Source organism: Hyperoodon ampullatus (assembly GCF_949752795.1).
Source record: "Hyperoodon ampullatus genome assembly, chromosome: 5".
Lineage (NCBI taxonomy): Eukaryota > Metazoa > Chordata > Mammalia > Artiodactyla > Ziphiidae > Hyperoodon > Hyperoodon ampullatus.
In genome coordinates, this window is record NC_136918.1 from 26,838,128 (window position 1) to 26,852,829 (window position 14,702).

Here is a 14,702-nt window from a genome sequence, read left to right on the forward strand (position 1 = left end):
TATATATTTTTCTTTGGATTTATAACCACCCAAAATCACATGACAGAACTTCACAACCATCATATTACACAAAAGCAGCAAGACACAAAAGAAATATAAATTTATGTTTCCATTTATATAAAGTTCAAAATCAGGCATAACAGAAATATTTTGTTTAGGAAGACATAAATATGTGGCAGCAATATTTTTTAAAAACAAAGAAATAATTGCAAGATAATTCAGGAGATGTTACTTCTGACTCTGAATTAGTTGTGTTGAGGGGAAATAACTGTGTTTCCTAAGTTGTCATGGCTTCTAAAATTTGGTCAATAAACCCAACAGTGCTCAGCCTCTTGAACACTGGAAATGAATTAACTAAAAAAAAATCCTATTTAAAAATAGGAAGAATTTTTATACAATGTCATGTGTAGATACATAGCAAAAACAAAGCATGTACAAGTAATAGGAAGAAATTCCAATTTTTTAAAGTATTTTTTTGTAATTTAAAATACACACTCAAGTATACAATTTACACATTTACTTGAGGAGAAGACTTATGAATATCACTGAACATATATCTTCTCTACCCAAAACTCAAAGGGAAGTCAGGGGAATACAAGGCAAATTTGGAGGAGCTGTTGACTTGAACTCAAGCATATAAATTAGTATGCCTTTAAAAGGGACTGTAAGGTGATCTCTACTAGAGCGACCACTGAGAAAACTATTTTCAAAAATTGTACAAAAATATATACTAAAAAACATGACAGATAAGGCAAAAATATAACACTAAAAAGTATTCAAGTAACCCACAGGTAAAATAGAAAAGGGAAAGAGAGAAACAATGAAGTGACAGACTTAAATCCTAACATAATAAAAATTATATTAACTGTAAGTGGTTTAAGTACACCCATTAAAACAAATCATCAGAATAGATTTTTAAAAATAACCCACATATATACTATCTACAAGAAACTCATTTCAAATATACTAATAAACTAAAAGCAAATAGATGGAAGAAATACACCATAAAAACACCAACCAAAGAAAGCTGCACGTTTTACCTATACTAATACCAGATAAAGTGGACTTCAGAGAAAAGAAAATTGCCAGATATAGAGAGGGACAGTATATAATCATAAGAGTTAGTCTACCATGAAGACAAAACAATCCTTAATATATCAAATAACAAAGCTTCAATTTCATTTAACCTTTAGCAAAAAAAATTAATTACAAAATGCACATTATTTTCTCCATTCTGCAGCTGAGTAAATTAGAACTCTAAAGAAGTTATGTTCCTTGCCCAAGGTCACACAATTAGCAATCCTCGAACCAAGTTTTTTTCACTCTTCATTCTGCCCCCTTTATACAATTCAGAAATAAACAGTATGAATATCACATCCAACACTGCATTCCAAATCTTCTCTTCTTGGTCACAAAGTCTCAGATCTACTTTAGAATCCAGTACAAACACTGGGTACCAAATGAGTAATAGGAATAAAGTGGCCATAGAAGGCATAAGCACAAAAAAAGGAACAAGCAGAAATGGCTAACCATGGGGAAGTTGGACATCACATATGGTCACAGTGTCCGAGACAATGTCAAGACCTCCACATAAGGTTGGGAAAGCAGGGCACTGGACAACTCCACAGGTGCCATTTACATACACTATTGTGTAAATGGCACCACCTGGAGTTAGCCTGCCATTCACAGCATCCTGACAATAATTATGCTGTCTGAAAGTAACTGAATTCAGCAAAGCTGGAAAATGGTCATTAGCATCTGTCTAGGCCCTCGACGCTAGGGCACAGACAAATGTCCAGTTCAGTGAGACTGAACTCTGGCAAGCTTAAGCAGCAGTGCCCAGACAGTTGTATTTAATAGATGAAGAAAAGTTCTCCCGAAGTTGTAATGGGTCTAAAAAGATTGCAAAACTTTATTTTACCAAGCAATTATTTTTCTTTCAACCTGTCATTGATCACCACCATAATTTCCTAAAAGAAAATTTATAAACACATTTTCCTTATTTTGCCCAAATTTGGATAATAGGATCACAGATCAATATTGGTCCATAAAGGAGCACTTGGGAACCACTGAGCTATCAAGTCAGGATGGCAGGAGGATGAAAGAGGAAAGACGGAAATAAAGAGACCATTTTCATTTGTATCCCTTCTGCTCAGCCTGGTCCTCCTTCCCCGAAGCAAAAGGATGCTCTTTAGACATTGAAGATAATTTCTAAGACTCTTAGAGACATTTGACCCATAAGCTATCTGAAAAGTCTCATTTTGCTGGCAGCTGTCAGCACCAAAGTTGCACCATGTTTTTCCAAGGGTGTCATCACCAACACTATTACATGGAACATGGGCTACAACAGACCAGGGTTGTCCAAGAGAGTACAGAACCAAGATTGCAGCTAAGACAGAAGTTTTCTAAATATCAAGCATCTACTGGAAGTCTACTCTTTTATATAGTTCTCTAGCTGGGGCACTTTCAGAGTTTTTAACACGTCATTGTTGCCCAAAAACATTACTTGAATTAATTGCAACAGTTGATATGGCAAGCCTATGAATGTCATTTAAGTAAATAAATACTGAAGGAGAATGTAAATTGGTACAGCCACTATGGAGAACAGTATGGAGGTGCCTTAAGAAACTGAAAATAGAATTACCATATGATCCAGCAATACCACTCCTGGGGATATATCCAGAGAAAAACATGGTTCGAAGGGATACATGCACCCCTATATTCATTGCAGCACTGTTTACAATAGCCAGAGCATGGAAGCAACCTAAATGTCCCTCAGTACATATATACAATGGACTATTACTCAGCCATTAAAAAGAAAGAAATAATGCTATTTGCAGCAACATGGATGGACCTGGAGATTTTCATACTAAGTGAAGTAAGTCAGATAGAGAAACACAAATATCATATGATATTGTTTATATGAGAAATCTAAAAAAAAAAAATGAACTTATTTACAAAACAGAAACAGACACACAGACTTAGAGAATGAATTCATGGTTAGCAGAGGGAAAGGGTGGGGGGAGGGGACAGATAGGGAGTTTGGGGCTGACAGGTACACACTACTATTTTTAAAATACGTAACCAACAAGGACCTACTGTATAGCTCAGGGAACTCTGCTCAATACTTTGTAATACCCTAAATAGGAAAAGAATTTGAGAAAGAATTTTTTAAAGAGAAAAGAAAAAACAATACCCAAGAAGGCCCAACACTTTGCAAGTACCATTCAGAGCCCAGCATCCAAAAAGAGAGAGAGAGAATTACATACGTGAATTTGAATGCTGACCTTGGTATAGAAGCTGTGTGCTCTCTGATGTGGACTGTGCTCGGCCTGCAAAAGTTCAGAGAAGCCAGAGAAGGCTAAAATCTCTGCAATGAATCTTCTGTGTGAGTGAGCACAGGTGGTCAACATGGCTTCATCTGAGAAGCTATACTTCCCCTTGTACTGTCTCTGATGGCAAGGAGCTATGGTTTCTGACAATGTTGGTTACATCTGTATTACTTCAGGAAGAGAAAAATCACCCCAGGAGGACTTAAAAAGCACAGACGCTCAAGTCAGCATTTTGATTCTTAACTCTGACACTTAGTTAACATGAGATCTTGAGGGAAACAGTTAACTTCACGAAACCTCCATTTCCAACTGTGAGGTGATCAGGGTAGCGTCTACCTCACAAGATTTCGATGGTAAAATAAGGTAATCTAAGTTAAAGGTGATTTCTATGCTGGAAGTTCTATGTAAATGCTAGTATTGTTACCCTTTGTATAACCCATTTGATCAGGGATTTGGGAGAATATTTCTGAGCTCTGATGTGTGATGGCAATGCTTTTCTTTACGACTTCAAAGAGGGATGAGAGGAATTTGAAGTTGAATCAAGATTAATAGCACAGCAAGAAGTTAAAAAAAACATTATTTCTGATGGAGGGAAAATAAATTGACTGGCTGTGTTAATCTCCCTTAATGTTATCTACTAATTAATAACATATTTTAATTAAACAGAGTCGGAATAGTTTTCACAAAAAAGAAAAGGCTATTCTTTTTATTCAGTTTGCTTAATTCTTACTATCACATGAAGACAAATTAATTTCAAGTATCAGAAAGCTCTGACAGACTCTAGGAGAACAGGCAATGAATGTAAGTCATCTTACCCCTTGGTCTAATACTTCCAGTATACAGTTTCCTTCCATCTTATCATAATCACAGAGAACTGTGAGGATTCTCTACCACCTGTGGGTCCTTACTGGGGTAAACAGGAGATGATCCTTGCCTTTTCCTTGAAATCAAGAGTAAAAAAATAAGCAACCCTTCCAGCATCCTCTAAAAAAAACACACCAACTTGAAATGAAAAAAATAGTGATTTCACCTGAATAGAGATTATTTTTCCCCTCGGCTTTCCCTAAAGAGCTTCGCAAGCAAATAGAGAAGATCATAACCAAACCAGAGAAGAGCAGAAAGATGGGTGTGGAGAGAATTCCTGTAAGTATTTGTGTACACAAGCGAACCAACTTCTAATCTTACGCCCCTTCCCTCTGTTCTCCACTACACCGTTTTTTTTGTTTGTTTGTTTGATTTGTTTTGTTTTATAAATTTTTTATTTATTTATTTTTGGCTGTGTTGGATCTTCATTTCTGTGTGAGGGCTTTCTCTAGTTGTGGCAAACGGGAGCCACTCTTTATCGTGGTGCGCGGGCCTCTCACTGTCACGGCCTCTCTTGTTGCGGAACACTGGCTCCAGACACGCAGGCTCAGTAGTTGTGGCTCACGGGCTTAGTTGCTCCACGGCATGTGTGATCTTCCCAGACCAGGGCTCGAACCCGTGTCCCCTGCATTTGCAGGCAGATTCTCAACCACTGCGCCACCAGGGAAGCCCCCACTACACCGTTTTTAAAACTATAATAACTTCACGTAGTGCAAGCTTTTTAGCTTGTGACAGTCCTTCAGGACTTTGGCTTCAGCCAAACTGTACTATTTGCTATTTCCCAAAGAAACCGTGTTCTTTCCTTCAACTATGACTTTGCTTATGTATCTCCTTATGCAAGGAATGGGCTCCCATCCTCTATGTGGATAACTCCTCTTTGTCTTGCAAGTCAAAAATTCAAAGACTGCCTCTTCATGAAGTCCTCTTCTAAACCACCTCTTCTGGCCCTCCTAGCAGTTATGTGTTCCTCATTCTATGCTTATTAAGAGTCTAATAAATATACATTTAGAGCATTTTTCTTTTGTATTTTATGGTTAAGCTATTGCTGATGGGTCTGTCTTTCCCACAAGACTATTAGCTCTTTAAGAGAAAGGATTACATGGTTTAGACTTAGATCTACAGCATCCAGCACATAGTAAAGTCTTACACACTCAATAAATGTGTCTTAAATGAATGCGTAGTTTAGCAATTGGCAAGCATGCTCTGCAAAGCACCAGATAGTAAAATATTTTAGGCTTCCTGAGCCAATTAGTCTCTAGCAATTCTGTTATTGTGGTCTACTCAAATCCACTCAACTCTGCAGCAGTAGAGGAAAATCAGCCATAGTCAGTTTGTAAGCAAATGAGTATGAATGTGTTTCAACAACACTTGGTTTACAAAAACAGGTGGTGGGTCAGATTTGGCCCATGGACCATAGTTGGGCTGATCTCTGATAAACTAAAAGATCAAACGAATGAGAAAGCCCTAAAACGTTCTTCTCAGAAAGAGGACCTCAAGTCCAAGAAAGTAAAAACTGGTAACAGAGCCTTTTTAAGTAGAAATGGAAGGAAAGGAGTTGGGACCACATCATTCCCTTGTCTTCATTCTGGAAACTAGGAGTAATTTAATTTAGCATGCATACAACTAGGAAAATGCAGGTCCAGCAACAGACTTATGAAGCCTGCAAATCTAATGTTTGTTAATACTATATTTTAGTAATTAAACTATTTAATTCATAAACTGAATGCCTACAAATGGATGACAAGGGACTGCCCTATAGAGTGCATTTTCTCCCTACACTGCATGGGAGCGAAATACCAAGGGAAGATGCTCACTACCCAAGACATGATTGTCTATACCAAACAAATGGAACACAAAGATGGAAATTTCAGCCATCATATAAAGGATAGGTGACACCTGGAAAAGTTTTGATAAAGAGAGTTTGTACAGGTAACCTTCAAACTAGAATGCCTAGATAATGTGGATGCCAATGAGAGTTTATTTCTCCTCCCCAGCCAGTGTACCATGTTAACATCATTGGGTGGATAGTACATAAATAATCCAGTCATCTTTTGTTTTAAGCCATAATTCTGAAGCATATATTTTATTTTTTCCTTCTCCATGTTATGTTTTCTTGGGGAGCTTTCTTGGGCACAAGAAGGAGAATCAGATTAAAAAAACAAACAAACAACTGCAGCACGGCAAGTCCAATCAGTCAGAAGGAAACAGTGAAAGAAGAGTGTTCACTTAGGTTTCTGTTCCTCATTCAAACAGAGATTCAAATTTTGAGATCTATTTCCAAATGCAGACAACACAGATGAAGTGTTGGAGTGGTGCCGGGTCTCATATAATCCCCTTCTCTGGAAGGCAAAACATGACACTGCTACAAATGCACGAGCCAAATCGTCATGTTTGAAGCAGCGACATCAACGCCAACAGCACCACCTGGCTACTGCAGGATGGAAGGGGATTCCCCGTGTGAAGGGAGATTCAGAGAATGGAGCTGCACAAACATGAAAAGATTCTGGCCAGAAAGTAAGCTAAGCGTGTTTGCTGTCCACTGGGGAGAAACGTGTCTGAACAAATCAAATGACCGTGTCCGTTTCCCACCTGCACACTTCCCCCTTTCCTTCATTCTCGAAAAGAGTATTTCCAGATTTCAAAAGAATGAACTGTGTCACAGATGAAACGCCAATTGATCACAAGTGGTCAGTGCCCCCTGGGAAAAAAACTTGGTACCCTGGCTTTTTCTATTTGATTGGCTTCAGAGGACACATCCTCATGTGCCATTAAAGCATCACGGCTCTTTTTTATCCAGAAATGCCCTCTGTGATAGATTTAACTCACTCAGGGAGCACAAAGAGTATGGACAGCCCACTGATCTCACTTAAATGGATTCCCTTTAGTGGAAGGCCACTGTGGTAAACCATTTGGAACCCAGCTATGAGCCTTTGGCTTGAATTTTCTGGACCGTTAGCTAACACCCTAAATCCACCTGTAATTTCTCCACTTTGACCCTTAAAGACACAGGAAAACATAATCAAAATTTTGTGAAGCCTTTAATTATATTCTCTTCTTAATAAGAAATGACTCTAGGAATTAAAGCCATGAAAATACCATCAGCTCATTTTACCATTGAGAATAAAATGGAGCTGAACTTTGGTTAAGAAATTCTTAGTTTTTAAAAACATTTTTATTGGAGTATAATTGCTTTACAATGTTCTGTTATTTTCTGTTGTATAACAAAGTGAATCAGCTATATGTATACATATATCCCAATATCCCCTCTCTCTTGCATCTCCCTCCCACCCTCCCAATTCGACCCCTCTAGGGTGGTCACAAAGTACCGAGCTGACTCCAAGTGCTATGCAGCTGCATCCCACTAGCTATCTATTTGACATTTGGTAATGTATACATGTCATTGCTACTTTCTCACTTCATCGCAGCTTACCCTTCTCCCTCCCTGTGTCCTCAAGTCCATTCTCTATGTATGTGTCTTTATTCCTGTCCTGCTGGTACATTCTTCAGAAACTTTTTTTTTTTTTAGGTTCCATATGTATGTGTTAGCTTACAGTATTTGTTTTACTCTTTCTGACTTACTTCACTCTGTATGACAGACACTAGGTCCATCCACCTCACTACAAAAAACTCAAATTCATTTCTTTTTATGGCTGAGTAATATTCCATTGTATATATGGGCCACATCTTCTTTATCCATTCATCTTTCAAAGGACACTTAGGTTCCTTCCATGTCCTGGCCATGGTAAATAGTGTTAAAATGAACATTGTGATGCCTGACTCTTCTGGAATTATAATTTTCTCAGGGTATATGCCCAGGACTCGGATTGCTGGATCATAAGGTAGTTCTATTTTTAGTTCTTTAAGGAACCTCCATACTGTTCTCCATAGTGGCTGTATCAATTTACATTCCCACCAACAGTGCAGTTCCCTTTTCTCCACACCCTCTCCAGCATTTACTGTTTGTAGATTTTTTGATGATTGCCCATTTGACAGGTGTGAGGGGATACCTCATTGTAGTTTTGATTTGCATTTCTGTAATGATTAGTAATGTTGAGCATTCTTTCATGTGTTTCTTGGAAATCTGTATATCTTCTTTGGAGAAATGTCTCTTTAGGTCTTCTGCCCATTTTTGGATTGGGCTGTTTGTTTATTTGATATTGAGCTGCATGGGCTGTTTGTATATTTGGGACATTAAAGCTTTGTCAGTTACTTCATTTACAAATATTTTCTCCCATTCTGAGGGTTGTCTTTTCGTCTTGTTTATGGTTTCCTTTGCTGTTCAAAAGCTTTTAAGTTTCATTAGGTCCCAATTGTTTATTTTTGTTTTTATTTCCATTTATCTAGGAGGTGGGTTAAAAAGGATCTTGCTGTGATTTATGTCATAGAGTGTTCTGGCTATGTTTTCCTCTAAGACTTTGATAGTGTCTGGCTGTACATTTAGGTCTCAAATCCATTTTGAGTTTAGTTTTGTGTATGGTGTTAGGGAGTGTTCTAATTTCATTCTTTCACATGTAGCTGTCCAGTTTTCCCAGCACCACTTATTGAAGAGATTGTCTTTTCTCCACTCTATATTCTTGCCTCCTTTATCAAAGATAAAATGACCATATGTGTGTGGCTTTATCTCTGGGCTTTCTCTCCTGTTCCATTGATCTATATTTCTGTTTTTGTGCCAATACCATACTGCCTTGATTACTGTAGCTTTGTAGTATAGTCTGAAGTCAGGGAGCCTGATTCCTCCAGCTCCATTTTTCTTTCTCAAGATTGCTTTGGCTATTTGGGGTCTTTTGTGTTTCCATAAAAATTGTGAATTTTTTTGTTCAACTTCTGTGAAAAAAGCCAGTGGTAGTTTGATAGGGATTGTATTGAATCTGTAGATTGCTTTGGGTAGTATAGTCATTTTCACAATATTACTTCTACCAGTGCAAGAACATGGTATATCTCTCCATCTGTTTGTACCATCTTTAATTTCTTTCATCAGTATCTTATAATTTTCTGCATACAGGACTTTTTTCTCCTTAGATAGGTTTATTCCTAGGTATTTTATTCTTTTTGCTGCAATGGTAAGTGGGAGTGTTTCCTTAAATTCTCTTTCAGATTTTTCATTATTACTGTATAGGAATGCAAGAGATTTCTGTGCATTAATTTTGTATCCTGCTACTTTACCAAATTCATTGATTAGCTCTAGGACTTTTCTGGTAGCATCTTTAGGATGTATATTATCATGTCATCTGCAAACAGTGACAGCTTTACTTCTTCTTTTCTGATTTGGATTCTTTTATTTCTTTTTCTTCTTTGATTGCTGTGGCTAAAACTTCCAAATGTATGTTGAATAATAGTGGTGAGAGTGGACAGCATTGTCTTTTTCCTGATCTTAGTGGAAATGGTTTCAGTTTTTCACCATTGAGACCGATGTTGGCTGTGGGTTTGTCATATATGGCCTTTATTATGTTGAGGTAGGTTCCATCTATGCATACTTTCTGGAGAGTTTTTATCATAAATTGGTGTTGAATTTTGTCCAAAGCTTTTTCTGCATCTATTGAGATTATCATATGGTTTTTACCCTTCAGTTTGTTACTATGCTCTATCACATTGATAAATTTGCATATACTGAAGAATCCTTGCATTCCTGGGATAAGCCTCACTTGATCATAGTGTATGATCCTTTTACTGTGCTGTTGTATTCTGTTTGCTAGTATTTTGTTGAGGATATTTGCATCTATGTTCATCAGTGATATTGGCCTGTAGTTTTGTTATTTGGTGATATTTTTGTCTGGGTTTGGTATCAAGGGGATGTTGGGTTTGTACAATGAGTTTGGGAGTGTTCTTCCCTCTGCTATATTTTGGAAGAGTTTGAGCAGGATAGGTGTTAGCTCTTCTGTAAATCTTTGAGATAATTCTCCTGTGAAGCCATCTGGTCCTGGGCTTTTGTTTGTTGGAAGATTTTTAATCACAGTTTCAATTTCAGTGATTGTGATTCATCTGTTTATATTTTCTATTTCTTCTCAGTTCAGTCTCAGAAAGTTGTGCTTTTCTAAGAATTTGTCCATTTCTTCGAGGTTGTTCATTTTATTGGCATAGAGTTGCTTGTAGTGATCTCTCATGATCCTTTGTATTTCTTCAGTGTCAGTTTCTACTTCTTTTTCATTTCTAATTCTATTGATTTGAGTCTTCTCCCTTTTTTTTTGATGAGTCTGAATAATGGTTTATCAATTTCATTTATCTTCACAAAGAACCAGCTGTTACTGACCTTTGCTATCATTTCCTTCATTTCTTTTTCATTTTTCATGATCTGATCTTAATGATTTCTTTCCTTCTGCTAACTTTAGGGGATTTTTGTTCTTCTTTCTCTAATTGCTTTAGGTATAACGTTTGGTTGTTTATTTGAGATGTTTCTTGTTTCTTGAGGTAGGATTGTATTACTATAAAACTTCCCTCTTAGAACTGTTTTTGCTGCATCCCATAGGTTTTGGTTCATCGTGTTATCATTGTCATTTTTTCTAGGTGTTTTTTGATTTCCGCTTTGATTTCTTCAGTAATCTCTTGGGTATTTAGTAGCATAATTTTTAGCCTACAGGTGTTTGTATTTTTTACAGTTTTTTTCCTGTAATTGATATCTAGTCTTATAGTATTGTTGTCGGAAAAGTTACTTGATATAATTTCAATTTTCTTATATTTACCAAGGCTTCATTTGTGATGCAAGATATGATCTAGGGCTTCCCTAGTGGCGCAGCGGTTGAGAGTCCACCTACTGATGCCAGGGACATGGGTTCGTGCCCCAGTCTGGGAAGATCCCACGTGCTGTGGAGCGGCTGGGCCCGTGAGCCATGGCCGCTGAGCCTGCGCGTCTGGAGCCTGTGCTCTGCAACGGGAGAGGCCACAACAGTGAGAGGCCTGCATACGCCCCCCCGAAAAAAAGATATGATCTATCCTGGAGAATGTTCCATGAGCACTTGAGAAGAAACTGTATTCTGTTGTTTTTGGATACAATGTCCTATAAATATAAATTAAGTCCATCTGGTCTAATGTGGCATGTAAAGCTTGTGTTTATTTATTTTCATTTTCGATGATCTGTCCAGTGGTGAAAGTGGGCTGTTAAAATTCCCTACTATTACTGTGCTACTGTTGATTTACCCTTTTATGGCTGTTAGGCATTTGCCTTATGTATTGAGGTGCTGCTATGTTGGGTGCATAAATATTTACAATTGTTATATATTCTTCTTGGATTGAGCCCTTGGTCATTACGTGGTGTCCTTCTTTGTTTCTTGTAATAGTCTTTATGTTAGAGTCTATTTTGTCTGATATGAGAATTGCTACTCCAGCTTTCTTTTGATTTCCATTTGCATGGAATATCATTTTCCATCCCCTGACTTTCAGTCTGTATGTGTCCCTAGGTCTGATGTGGGTCTCTTGTAGATGGCATATATACGGGTCTTGTTTCTCTATCCATTCAGCCCGTCTATGTCTTTTGGTTGGTCATTTAATTCACTTATATTTAAGGTAATTATTGACATGTATGTTCCTATTACCATTTTCTTATTTATTTTGAAGTGTGTTTGTTTGTTTGTTTTTTGTAGGTCTTTTCCTTCTCTTGTGTTTCTGCCTAGAGAAATTCTTTTAGCATTTGTGGTCAAACTGGTTTTGTGGTGCCTAATTCTTTTAACTTTTGTATGTCTGTAATGTCTTAATTTCTCCATCAAATCTGAATGAGATCCTTGCTGGGTATAGTAATCTTGTTTGTAGATTTTTTCTTTTTCATCACTTTAAATATGTCCTGCCACTCCCTTCTGGCTTGCAGAGTTTCTGCTGAACATTCAGCTGTTAACCTTATGGGGATTCCCTTTTATGTTATTTGTCACTTTTCCCTTGCTGCTTTTAATATTTTTTCTTTGTACTTAATTTTTGATAGTCTGATTAATATGTGTCTTGGTGTGCTTCTCCTTGGATTTATCCTGTATGGGACTCTCTGCACTTCCTGGCCTTGACTGACTATTTCCTTTTTCATGTTAGGGAAGTTTTTTTCTCAGACCCTTTGTCTTTCTCTTCTTCTTCTTGGACCCTTATAATTCGAATGTTGGTGCATTTAATGTTGTCCCAGTGGTCTCTGAGACTGTTCTCAATTCTTTTCATTCTTTTTTCTTTATTCTGTTCTGTGGTAGTTATTTCAACTATTTTATCTTCCAGGTCACTTATCCATTCTTCTTCCTCAGTTATTCTGCTATTGATTCCTTCTAGAGAATTTTTAATTTCATTTATTGTGTTGTTCATCAGTGTTTGTTTGCTCTTTAGTCCTTCTAGGTCCTTGTTAATTGTTTCTTGTATTTTCTCCATTCTATTTCCAAGATTTTCTATCATCTTTTTTATTATTACTCTGAATTCTTTTTAGGTAGGCTGTCTCTTTCCTCTTTATTTGTTTGGTCTGGTGGGTTTTTACCTTAGTCCTTCATCTGCTGCATATTTCTCTGTCTTCTCAATATGTTTAACTTACTGTGTTTGGGGTCTCCTTTTCACAGGCTGAAAGGTCATAGTTCCCATAGTTTTTGGTGTCTGCTCTCAATGGGTGGGGTTCTTTCAGTGGCTTGTGCAGGTTTCCTGGTGGAGGGGATTGGTGCATGTGCTCTGGTGAGTGGGGCTGGATCTTGTCTTTCTGTTGTGCAGGCCCACATCCAGTTATGCGTTTTGGGTTGTCTGTGAATTTAGTATGATTTTAGGCAGCCTCTCTTCTAATGGATTGGGTGGTGTTCCTATCTTGCTAGTTGATTGTCATGGGGAATTTAGCACTGGAGCTTGCTGGCCATTGTGTGGAGCTCAGTAGTAGTGTTGAGAGCAAGATCTCTGGGACAGTTCTCTCTGATTAATATTACATGGGGCCGGAAGGTTTCTAGTGGTCCAATGTCCTGAACTCAGCTTTCCCACCTCAAAGGCTCAGGCCTGACACCAGGCCAGAGTACCAAGGCCCTGTCAGCCACATGGCTCAGAAGGAAAAGGAGAAAAAAAAAGAAAGAAAAAGAATTTTTTAATTATTAAAATTAAAAATAATAACAATAATAATAATTTTAAAAAGAAGAGAGCAACCAAACGAATAAACAAATCCACCAAAGATAACAAGCACTAAAAATCTATACTAAAATAAACATAAAAATCAGAAACAAATCAGTCATAGACAGCAAACTCCAAGTCTACAGTTGCTCCATATTTGACCACCACAATTTTGGGATGATTCTTTGTCTATTCAGGTATTCCACAGATTCAGGGTTCATCAAGTTGATTGTAGGGATTTAATCTGCTGCTCCTGAGGCTCCTCAGAGAAGTTTCCCTTTCTCTTCTTTGTTCGCACAGCTCCTGGGGTTCAGCTTTGGTTTGGGCCCTACCTCTGTGTGTAAGTCACCCTCAAGCATCTGTTCATGCCCAGACAGGATGGGGCTAAAGGAGCGGCTGATTAGGGAGCTCTGGCCCACTCAAGCCAGGCAGAGTGAGTGGTATGGTAGTTATAATTGGAATGTGGGGCAAGCCTTCAGTGGCAGAGGCCGGTATGATGTTGCAATAGCCTGAGGTGCTCTGTCTGTTCTCCCGGGGAACTTGTCCCTGGATCACGGGACCCTGGCAGTGGTGCGTTGCACAGTCTTCTGGGAGGGGAGGTGTGGATATTGACTTGTGCTTGCATACAGGATAGTGACTTGTGCTTGCATACAGGATTCTGGGTGGCTGCAGCAGCACCGTTAGCATTTCGTGCCCATCTCTGGGGTCCAAGCTGGTAGCCACGGCTCATGCTCATCTCTGGAACTTGCTTAGATGATGCTCTGAATCCCCTCTCCTTGCACACCCTGAAACAATGGTCTCTTGCCTCTTCAGCAGGTCCAGATTTTTTCCCAGACTGCCTCCTGGCTAGCTATGGTGCATTAGTCCCCTTCAGGCTGTGTTCATGCAGCCAACCCCATTCCTCTCCCTAAGGTCTGACCTCCAAAGCCTGGGCCTCAGCTCCCAGCCCCCACCCACAACCAGGCTGGTGAGTGCTGGTCGGCACCAATCCTCTGTGCAGGAATATCTTCACTTTGTCCTCTGCACACCTGTTGCTGCACTCTCCACCATGGCTCCAAAGCTTCTGCCCAGCCACCCCCTGTCTGTACCAGTGAAGGGTCTTCCTAGTGTGTGGAAACTTTTCCTCCTTCACAGCTCTCTCCCAGAAGTGCAGGTCCATCCTTATTCTTTTGTCACTGTTTTTTCCTTTTTCTTTTGTCCTACCCAGGTACATGGGGAGTTTCTTGGCTTTTGGGAAATCTGAGGTCTTCTGCCAGCATTCAGTAGGTGTTCTGTAAGTGTTGTTCCACATGTAGATGTATTTTTGATCTATTTGTGGGGAGGAAGTTGATCTCCACGTCTTACTCCTCTGCCATCTTGAAGGTCCACCTCAGTTAAGAACTTCTTTACCTCCTTTCTAAACTCTGAGGCCTTGCCTTAGTTCGTAGTCTTTATTTTTTATTGTTTTTGTTTCTATACTATTTATGTCAA